Below are 10,932 nucleotides of genomic sequence, written 5' to 3'. Positions count from 1 at the left end.
TTCCAAGGGCCAATACAGCAGGAGATTTTTTTTCTCCTCTGTTTTTGTTGAGATATAATTAACATATAACATATGTATACATTGTGAAATGACCATTGTGATAAATTTAGTTGACATTTATCACTTTATATAATGACAAATCAGTTTTCTTGTGATGAGAACTTTTGAGATTTACTCTTTTAGTAACTTTCAAATATACAATACAGTATTGTTAATGACAGTCACCATGCTGTACATCATATCCCCAGAACTTATTTATCTTATAACTGAAAGTTTTTACCTTTTGACTACCTTCCCCCATTTTGCCCCCCACCCCCTGCATCTGGCAACCGCCAATCTGTCAGCACAAGTTCTTCCCACCTGGTTCTGGGTGTCATTTTACAGAATTGCACAAAGGCGGTCCCTGATCCTGGAGAAATTTGTCCTAACACATTCTGGTTGCACACCTCAAAGTATAGACTACTCCTTGTTTACTTCAGGACTGTTTTTTTTTTTTTTTAAGATTTTATTTATTTCTTCATAAGAGACACAGAGAGGCAGAGACATAGGTAAAGGGAGAAGCAGACTCCCCTCAGAGAGCCTGATGCAGGACTCCATCGCAGGACCCTGGGATCACAACCTGAGCCAAAGGACTTTTGTTTCCAAGATAGCAATGGGGATTAGTGAATGCCAGATTCTGCTTCCTCATTGTAGACAAGCTCAAAGAGACTGCCATCTTTACCTGTCAGATGCCAAGTATTACTTGAAATCCCCATACTTCAAGAGTGTGCAGACACATACATATACCTGGTAATAGCATTTTTTTGTTTGACGTGCTGAATTTAGATATTTTTAATGCCAAGTGGAAATTCATCGCTGAGTAGAACTCAGCATTTGACTGTGAAATTATTTAAATAACCTAAAAATTCAGTATTAATGGAACTCAGAGTTTTTATTAGGTTTCTGAGATTCCAATGAAATTGTTAACAACATCTGTCATGAGAAGTGCCAGCTGCTTCTGGCAGGTTTGCATGATCTATACTAAAGAATGTTTTACTAAAGGCTGCTACAGATTTCTTTTTTTTTTTTTTTTTTTTATAAATTAATTTTTATTGGTGTTCAATTTACCAACATACAGAATAACACCCAGTGCTCATCCCGTCAAGTGTACCCCTCAGTGCCCGTCACCCATTCACCCCCACCCCCCACCCTCCTCCCCCTCCACCACCCCTAGTTCATTTCCCAGAGTTAGAAGTCTTTATGTTCTGTGTCCCTTTCTGATATTTCTCACACATTTCTTCTCCCTTCCCTTATATTCCCTTTCGCTATTATTCATATTCCCCAAATGAATGAGAACATACACTGTTTGTCCTTCTCCGGTTACTGTGGCCAAGTTCAAAAAAGGGTGTTGCCTGAGTTCTTCTCTGGGATTTTGATGGAATCTTGTCTCACATTTAGATCTTTCATCCATTTTGAGTTTATCTTTGTGTATGGTGCAAGAGAGTGGTCCAGTTTCATTCTTCTGCATGTGGATGTCCAATTTTCCCAGCACCATTTATTGAAGAGACTGTCTTTCTTCCAGTGGATCGTCTTTCCTCCTTTATCGTATATTAGTTGAGCATAAAGTTCAGGGTCCACTTCTGGGTTCTCTGTTCTGTTCCATTGATCTATGTGTCTGTTTTTGTGCCAGTACCACACTGTCTTGATGAACACAGCTTTGTAGTACAACCTGAAATCTGGCATTGTGATGCCCCCAGATATGGTTTTCTTTTTTTAAAATTCCCCTGGCTGTTTGGGGTCTTTTCTGATTCCACACAAATCTTAAAATAATTTGTTCTAAGTCTCTGAAGAAAGTCCATGGTATTTTGATAGGGATTGCATTATACGTGTAAATTGCCCAGGGTAACATTGACATTTTCACAATATTAATTCTGCCAATCCATGAGCATGGAATATTTTTCCATCTCTTTGTGTCTTCCTCAATTTCTTTCAGAAGTGTTCTGTAGTTTTTAGGGTATATTTTGAGAACCATTTGAATGGTAAATGGTTCTCCAACCTTTTATTTTCAGGTTGTAGGTGTCCTTCTGTCTAAAATGAGTCTCTTGTAGACAGCAAATAGATGGGTCCTGTTTTTTTATCCAGTCTGAAACTCTGCGCCTTTTGATGGGGTCATTAAGCCCATTCACGTTCAGAGTTACTTGAACTTCTTCTTAAAGGGGAGTTTTAAGAGTCCCCCTTAAAATTTCTTGCAGAGCTGGTTTGGAGGTCACATATTCTTTCAGTTCCTGCCTGTCTTGGAAGCTCTTTATCTCTCCTTCCATTTTGAATGAGAGCCTTGCTGGATAAAGTATTCTTGGTTGCATGTTCTTCTCATTTAGGACCCTGAATATATCCTGCCAGCCCTTTCTGGCCTGCCAGGTCTCTGTGGAGAGGTCTGCTGTTACCCTAATATTCCTCCCCATGAAAGTCAGGGACTTCTTGTCTCTTGCTGCTTTAAGGATCTTCTCTTTATCTTTAGAATTTGCAAGCTTCACTATTAGATGTCGAGGTGTTGAACGGTTTTTATTGATTTTAGGGGGGGATCTCTCTATTTCCTGGATCTGAATGCCTGTTTCCCTTCCCAGATTGGGAAAGTTTTCAGCTAGGATTTGTTCAAATACATATTCTGGCCCTCTGTCCCTTTCGGCGCCCTCGGGAACCCCAATTAAACGTAGGTTTTTCTTCCTTAGAGTGTCATTTATTTGCCTTAATCTGTCTTCATGGTCCCTTAATTGTTTGTCTCTTTTTTCCTCAGTTTCCCTCTTTGCCATTAACTTGTCTTCTATGTCACTCACTCGTTCTTCCACCTCGTTAACCCTCGTCGTTAGGACTTCTAGTTTGTATTGCATCTCATTCAATTGATTTTTAATTTCTGCCTGATTGGATCTAAATTCTGCAGTCATGAAGTCTCGTGAGGCCTTAATGCTTTTTTCTAGAGCCACCAGTAGCTGTATAATGGTGCTTCTGAATTGGCTTTCTGACATTGAAGTGTAATCCAGATTTTGTAACTCTGTGGGAAAGAGGGCTGTTTCTGATTCTTTCTTTTGAAGTGAGGTTTTCCTTCTAGTCATTTTGCTCAGTGCAGAGTGGCCAAAAACAAGTTGTATTGGAACACGGGGGAGTATCACTGGTCCGTCCAGCTGGTCTTCTGGGGGAGGGGCCTGCTGTGCTGATTTTCAGGTGTTAGCACTTGGGGGAGCTGCTCTGCCCCTGCCTGCTGCAGGGCTCAGCGGGGGTTGTTTACCCCGTGGGGCCCCAGGAGGAACAGCAGCAGTTGCTATGGCAACTCTGGAAGCCTGGATTCAGCCTCCGCAGGAACTACGGGGCTCGGGGCTCTCGGCTCTCCGTCCGCAGGGCCTGGAGGCTCCGGGGCGGGGCCGCTGATCTGCTCAGCTCGGGGCAGGAGCGTCCTTGCTGTCCTGGGCCCTCCCGGCCTCTGCCTGTCCCGGGGGAGGCCGGATCCTGGGCTGTGTCCTGGCGCCCTGTGCTCCGGGGCCTGCGCTGTGGGATTCGCGCTCCCGCCCCGCAGCCCCCTCCCTGGAGCTGCTCCCGAGCCCCTCCGAGCTGCTCCGGTCGGTCCCTCCGTGCGCGCTGCAGCCCTTAGGGAGCTCGGAGCACTCTCCCGGGGCGCAGGTGTCTGTTAGTGTCCCCGGGAGCCCGAGGACATCCCCGCCCTCCTGGGTCCTGCTCCAACTCCCTGCGAGCCCCTTTCCGCCCGGGAAGGTTGGTGCAGCTCCTGCTTCTCCGGGACGGGGCTCTCCCGTCCTGGGGACACTCGCCCCGGCCTCAGCCCGGCTCCTCGCGGGGCCCCTCCCCCTCGGAGGCCTTTTGTTCCTTTATTTCTTTTTCCCCGTCTTCCTACCTTGATAGAAGCGCGGACTCTTCTCACTGTAGCGTTCCAGCTGGTCTCTCTTTACATCTCAGGCCGAATTCGTAGATTTTCAGGATGGTTTGAAGGTTATCTAGGTAATTTGGTGGGGACAGGTGATTTGGGGACCCTGCTCTTCCGCCATCTTGCCCCTCCCCCCTGCTACAGATTTCATATATGTACTTCTTTCTTATCAAGATTCCCAGAATGTTATGTTACTGAAAAGCAGGTGAGATTAAGTTTTGAGGGTGCAGGAGAATTTGTGAGGAGTGAGGAAAAGCAGACTATGATTTTGCCTCTATGGGCTTTGAAATAAATGTTTTAAGCAGTCCCCTGCCAAAAATCAGGGTAAAGGGGAGTTGTCATAGATCAATTTATTTTCACTATTTAAATTGTAATTCTAACTAACTTCCCAGGATTTCCTGCTAAGATTTGTATTTTCTTTTATTAAAAGATTTTTAAGTTATCTCTAAACCCAACATGGGTTCTTGAACTCACAAACCCAAGATCAAAAATCATATGTTCCACTGACTGAGCCAGCCAGGTGCCTCTAAAATTTGTATTTTCTAATAATTGATGATGGAGTGACAGGATGAGTCTTCCAGTATCCAGTTCGTTCTAGACCTTAGTGTGCAAAGACCCTTTCTCCCAAGGCTAAGGGGAATTGTAGGCTTATCTCCCCGTTCCAGACTCTTTAGGGTTCTGGGAAACCTTGGCCTTGTGCCCCTTTGTCCATGAGCTCCCACAGAACTGCAGATGAATCTGGCCTCTGGGTCATGATGCAGAATTCTGGCCTGCCAGGATGGCAGAGAGACTTCTGTTACCTGCCTGCTTTTGTTGTCAATTCCTATGTTCAACAACAAAGGGAACCTTTCCACTCTGTCCCTGGACCTCATTCCTTCCTGGAAGCGAAAAGCTGTTGGCAACAGTACACACATTCAGAACAAGGGCAGCCTGCTTTCCTTGAGTCTCATGATAACCCAAGGTGTAGAAGGTAACCACAGAGCTTTCCCTGGGAATCCCTCTGAGGCACTGAGGCAGATTTGAAATGAGACCCTTATTGTTCAAGGTCCGGATAATAAGGGATACCTGACACTGATGCCAGCTGCACGTGTAAAGTACCGTCAACCCCACAATCTGCATTTAGAGCTGTATGGAAACAAATTGGAATCTCAAATTTAATATGCCACATTTTAAGTCTTGCTAAAAAAAAATAAGTGCTTTTGGAAAAGGTAAATGTTTTCACTCTCTCTGCCAAGGGCAAGGTGTTTCAGTTTTTCCTTTGTGGTAAGTGCAGCGAGAGACAAAGGAAGTGCCAGTGTTCAGCCTAGACAGTTGTTATACATCTATACTTAAAGTCATTACTCTGTCATCATGCAAAGTCATAACAGAGAACATTGAACTTTTTTTTATCTTAACTGCTTGGTAAGCCACATAAATAATTAAAACTCATGTAAAGATATATTGATGTATACAGCTTTATGTTTATGTGTTTGCTTGTTGGATTTTAACCATTTTCTTATGAAACATATGTGCATATAAAAATATCTCCTTTATATGTGAGAGTGTTTATTTAAAATTAATGCTTTCCTGAGTTTTATATATTTCAACAGTTCTTTTAGCTTTATATTCTATTTTGCAGAGGAAAGCTCACTAAAGTTCTGCAAAGCATTTCTTTAACTTGCAATTGGCTGTGATTATTCAAAGCTTACTTATTCTTCATTCAAATGCATTAAGTACTATTGTTTCAATGGCCCTTGCTGTGTCAAACTGTTATTTCTGGCATTTCAATATAAGCATCAGGTCAAGAAGAATAGAGAACACCAAATAAATTTCTCAGCAGCAATTCTAGCTTCCTTTCTCCTATATTCATACATCTGATTTCTAGGAGGAAAAAAGAAACCTTATAGGCAGATGAAATTGTCTGAATTTGGCTATCATTTCTGCTCGTGGCTTTAGGAATACTAAATGTACAGTATTCTAAACTGTAGTGGATAGTTCTGTATAGTAGATGCTGACTATAAATCTTCTTGGTTCATATTAGAGAATAGTCTTAAAAGAAAATATGTTTTAAGCCCTGAACTTACATACTCTTGAGTCCTTCCTTATATAATTCTTCTACAGGAAAATAGATTTTCAGGATGATTTGAAGGTTATCTAGGTAATTTGGTGGGGACAGGTGATTTGGGGACCCTACTCTTCCACCATCTTGCCCCTCCTCCTTCTACAGGAAAATAAACCACCATGACATCTCATTTCCAGAACTCTCGTTGACTGGTGCTTTCCAAACTTTGATGTTTGGATGTCTTTAAAAATGTTTAATCATCGTAATGCATAAAATAATGTGGAGCAATCTGACATTGTTTGTCTTTGTGTGGTTGAAAAAAAATGCAAAAATAAATTGTTTGTATAGTGCTGAAAATGGAGGTTGGGATTAAATTGACCTAAGGTTAATGATAGGATGAAGATCAACTGTCAAGTAGCAAGAAAATGCTATAGCCTTGGCAATAATTAATGTTGAACAATGACTGGAGTTCAGATTATTGTAATGAGAGATGATATGCTGTTCTAACTGTCCAGAGGTCAATGTTACTTGGTTTCCTATGGTTAGGAGTAAATAAGGAGGACTTCCTAGTAAAAACAATGTAACTGGATACAATGAGCCTACAGTGACCCCAGGTTCATGGAAGACATTGTTAGTATGTATAAAGACATTATAAAATATGTAGCAACCAATATTTTATGGAATTTGGTGCCTGAATGGAAAGGGCCAGGGACTTCTGGAGCAAGGGAGCTGTTTATCTTACCAGTAGAAAACAGAACAAGATTGCAGTTTCCAGAGTCCCATATGTTGGCTATTATCCTGTAATTCTAATGAATCTTTTCTTGAATACTTCATTTTCTGAATGGCACCATTACTTCCCATAATATATCATCAGTTGTCCTTGCTCTGTTAATGTATTACATTAATATATCATTAAAGTAACAGATGTATTAGAGTAATACATTATCAGAACAAAGTGCTCTGGTGGTGATGTATTTCACAAAAGATGGCTCCACCTTGGACAGAACAAATCCAAAAGCAGAGTCAGTTCAATAATACAGAAAGGTAAGCCCATGGCACGTAATCATAGGCACCTAACATTTGGCTCCAGCTGTAGGTTGTGACCCGAGTGGAATGTGTATTCTTGCTTCTATTGAATCATTGATCTTCAGAAAAATCCTTGGATATGGTGAATCTCATTTCTGAAAAAGAGACAGAGGTGAATGAAAGCCTTCTATGAGAGAGGATCATTTGTAGGCAATGAATTGTCCAACACTGCTTTATTTCTGGGAAGGCAAGTTCATCTGGGAGTGCAAACCTGAGTCTCACTTGTCAGGGTGGCATCTGTACCATTTGCTGGCTCAGAATGGCAGCTGTATTTGCTTTCCCTGCCACCTCACTCCAAGCATCATTTTTCCTCAACACTTTATCAAGTCCTTTAACCTGGGACAGGTGCTTTTAAAATCAAACATCTGATTTATAGGTAAAGAAAACAAGTTCTAAAGATGCTCGATACTTCCAGAAAAACCAAAATAGGGGGAAAAAAAAGATAAAGAGAGGAAGCAAGTATACTTCATCTAAGATGGGCATATGTTAGTTCTGGCAAGTGGCCAGAGCAATAGGGCCCAGATAGGAGCAAATATGGAGTACTTCAATACATGTATGGTGCACTTTCAGACAAGGTGGATTTTTGTTTTAATGGTTTGTCTATCATCAACTTCAATTGCTTTATACTTGATTTAGGAATTCAGGATATGGGGGTGGGATTGGACCTGCACGGTGTTCAGGCCACATGTGGGTAGGTTGACATGTTTATATGCAGAGAGGACCATGGCCAGTGCCATGATGAGTGTTGGGATTTTTTATGACAAAACCCCAATCACATTATTGCTTTCACTGTGCAGAAATTAAATTTCTTGTTCACTGTCACTCTTTGCAGCTACTAGGCTTGACCTGCAACAAGCCCAAGGAAAGGAATAGAATATTTATAATAACTCAAAGGCAAACTGGCTAGGAGCCACAATTGATGGGAAGATTTCCATCAAATATGGTGTGAGTGAGGAGGAGGTAACACCTTCTAGGTATCGACCTCTTCCATTTGAATGAGCCCAAGAGAAAGGGTTATTCACTTAGATTCTTTCCCTTTCCTCTCACAGCTGTGAAGTTATCAGCCCCTCCAATCCTCCCACCTAGGAGAAAGCAATAATCACCTCCCAAGAGCCTACAGCAGCAGCCAACACCTTGAGAAAATAGTCCCAGTGTAGAGAATGGCATCCCATAGGAGTTTTCCTTTGGCACTCGAAGGAGGGATTTGGACATGTCCTAAAGGGAGGAGCATGTATACTTGCTAATGTGATTTTATAGTAATTGTTGTGACTCTTTGTCACATGACTTTTTCCAAGACTCTTGGTATGAGATATTCATTAACTAACTGGCCATTTTCTAAGTGGATGACTTAGATGAACAGATGGATCTATCCCTTAATGGATTGACTATCTCTTAATAGAATGACAGATATCCCAGGAGAGAGAGGTGGAGGGAGAGAAGAACCATTGTTGTCTTGCTAATTCTAGTTTCTTGCCTGGAAGTTACAGGGCAAAATACACACAAGTAATATGCCTGAAAGGGAAAGGAATCTGGAGTGAGACTCAGTGCAAAATATGAACAACCTCAACTAGAAGACACAGCAACAGGATATAAAAAGAGACAATTATCTCCCACATGAACTTGGGTGCTGTTGTGTGTGGATTTGCCATGACCTTGCCACTGCCACTTAGAACTGAATGATATAAGAAATAATTGAGTGCCTTTTTTTTTTTTTTTTTTTTACATTTCACCTACGTCAGAATAGACGTAGTTCCCACAAGGGGACTAATATATCCAATCCCTGAGGCACCATAGATTAATTCATTGATTTTAAATATTTTATAAAATATACCCATCAAAAGGCTAGCAGTATATATCCATAAATTAAAAATTAAACAATCGAGGCAAAACAATACATACAAACACACACACACACACACACACACACACGACTCAATCATGCTATCCATTTCTATAAATAAGCCATCAACAGGAAAGCAAGGAAAGACAAATAACTTACATCAGGCCTGCAAGTGAAATACATTTATCAGGCCACTTAATAAATGCTTTTTGACATTTAAGAGCCTGTTTCTATGTGGTCCTGCACTGAGAAAGATTTACACATACATAATCTGTGCATTCTCAGAACATCTAGTCTAAGAAAGACAATTGAGCAGAGTCCATTGAGGCATGCTGTACCAGTAGGAAGTTATTTTTTAAACATAAAGTTAATGTGGGTATCTTTTATGGGTTTTCTTATATCACACTCTGAACTAGGCAGGTAGATGAGTAAGGAGGCTCACATCAGAGAAGTATGCAGAGACTCACAGATATGATTGAGGGGAGTGCAGATTGTTTCCAACTTCCTGGGGCAATTTGGTGATGTGTATTTAAAGCCTTGAAATTTTTCACTCCTTTTGGTCCAGGGATTTGTTCTTTTTAAGAAATAATCATGGAGATTGCAGAGATTTAGCAAAAAGAATATTCATTTCAGCATTGTTCACAAAAGCTCACATTTCTAAACAGTCTAAATGTTCAAAAACACAGCATTATTTCAATTATGGAACACTTATACAGTGGAAACCTATCAAGTTTTATTTATTTACTTTTTAATTTATTTTTTATTTTATTTTTAAAAAGATTTTATTTATTTATTCATAAGAAACACACAGAGAGAGGCAGAGACAGAGGGAGAGGGAGAAGTAGGCTCCCTGTAGGGAGCCCGATGCAGGATTTGATCCCAGGACCCCAGGATCACATCTGAGCCAAGGGCAAATGCTCAACCACTGAACCACCCAGGTACCCCGCCTATCAAGTTTTAAGTAAAATAATGAAGAATAACTAGTTACATCATGAGATGAAAGAAATATACTCCAGAACAATGTTTACTAAATCATCATGTTTTGGCCAAAAAAATTATTATGCACATGGTACACATACATGTAGATAGCACCAGACCTCAAAGAAACACATCCAAATATTAATAATGATTACCTCTGTGCGATGAAATTACAGATGATTTTATTTTATTTTTGCCTATTTTCATTATCTTCATTTCTAAATAAACCATTTGAAACTTAATGACATTGTCCATGAAAACAAGTGTTGATGTGCCTGGGGATGGGCGTGGCAAGGAGATAAAGTTGGAGATGTAGGTAGAACCACAAGAGTCTTGAATGCTAAGCTAAGAAACAAGACATTTTTTCCATGTCTGGGGCATTTTATAAAAGTTATAAACAACGGAATTAGTGCTGTATAAAATATTAGCAGTCTCACTTTATGTTCAAAATTGAAGATAACTTAACCCTCCCCCCGCCCCCATTAAAAACCTTCATCAAGAATCACACATTATCCTTGCTGGCAGGCTGAGTAGTCAGGAACCTGTGTTTGCTCTGTGGCCACACAGCAGCGCCACCTTAGTCACCAGCATCCTTTGTAAATGCCTGACAAACCACAGCTGTTTACCTGTGTGGGAACCCCTATAAGAGACCTGATGGCTTCTCCCCTCTTATTTGAACATTTGCTGCCATTATAATTTAAAATCTTCTTTATATCCTACCTATAATCCTATAACAAGGTCACCTAAGAGTTCATTAAGTGGTAGAGCTGTAAAACACTCAGCAAAGTCGGGGACTTTGGAACAGAACTTAGATGCGCTAAATCTCCATTGAGAAGGCCAAACAACCACCATGATGCTCTGTAGTGTTAATTTAAGAGAGAGCACTTCAAAATATGAGAGAAAATACAGGGAGGATAAAAAGCCATCTTAAAGCAAATATACATTACAACATTTGCAGATTTATGCACTCCGAGATTGCATTCCCCCCTGCGTACACTTTATATTCAGTCCTGTGGGAAAAGCAGGATTGAATTATGTAAGTTTTGAATTATAGGAGGTCTCCAGGAATACATTCTT

The sequence above is a fragment of the Nyctereutes procyonoides genome, unplaced genomic scaffold (genome assembly GCF_905146905.1).
Source record: "Nyctereutes procyonoides isolate TBG_1078 unplaced genomic scaffold, NYPRO_anot_genome, whole genome shotgun sequence".
Classification (NCBI taxonomy): Eukaryota; Metazoa; Chordata; class Mammalia; order Carnivora; family Canidae; genus Nyctereutes; species Nyctereutes procyonoides.
This window is presented reverse-complemented; position numbering follows the sequence as displayed.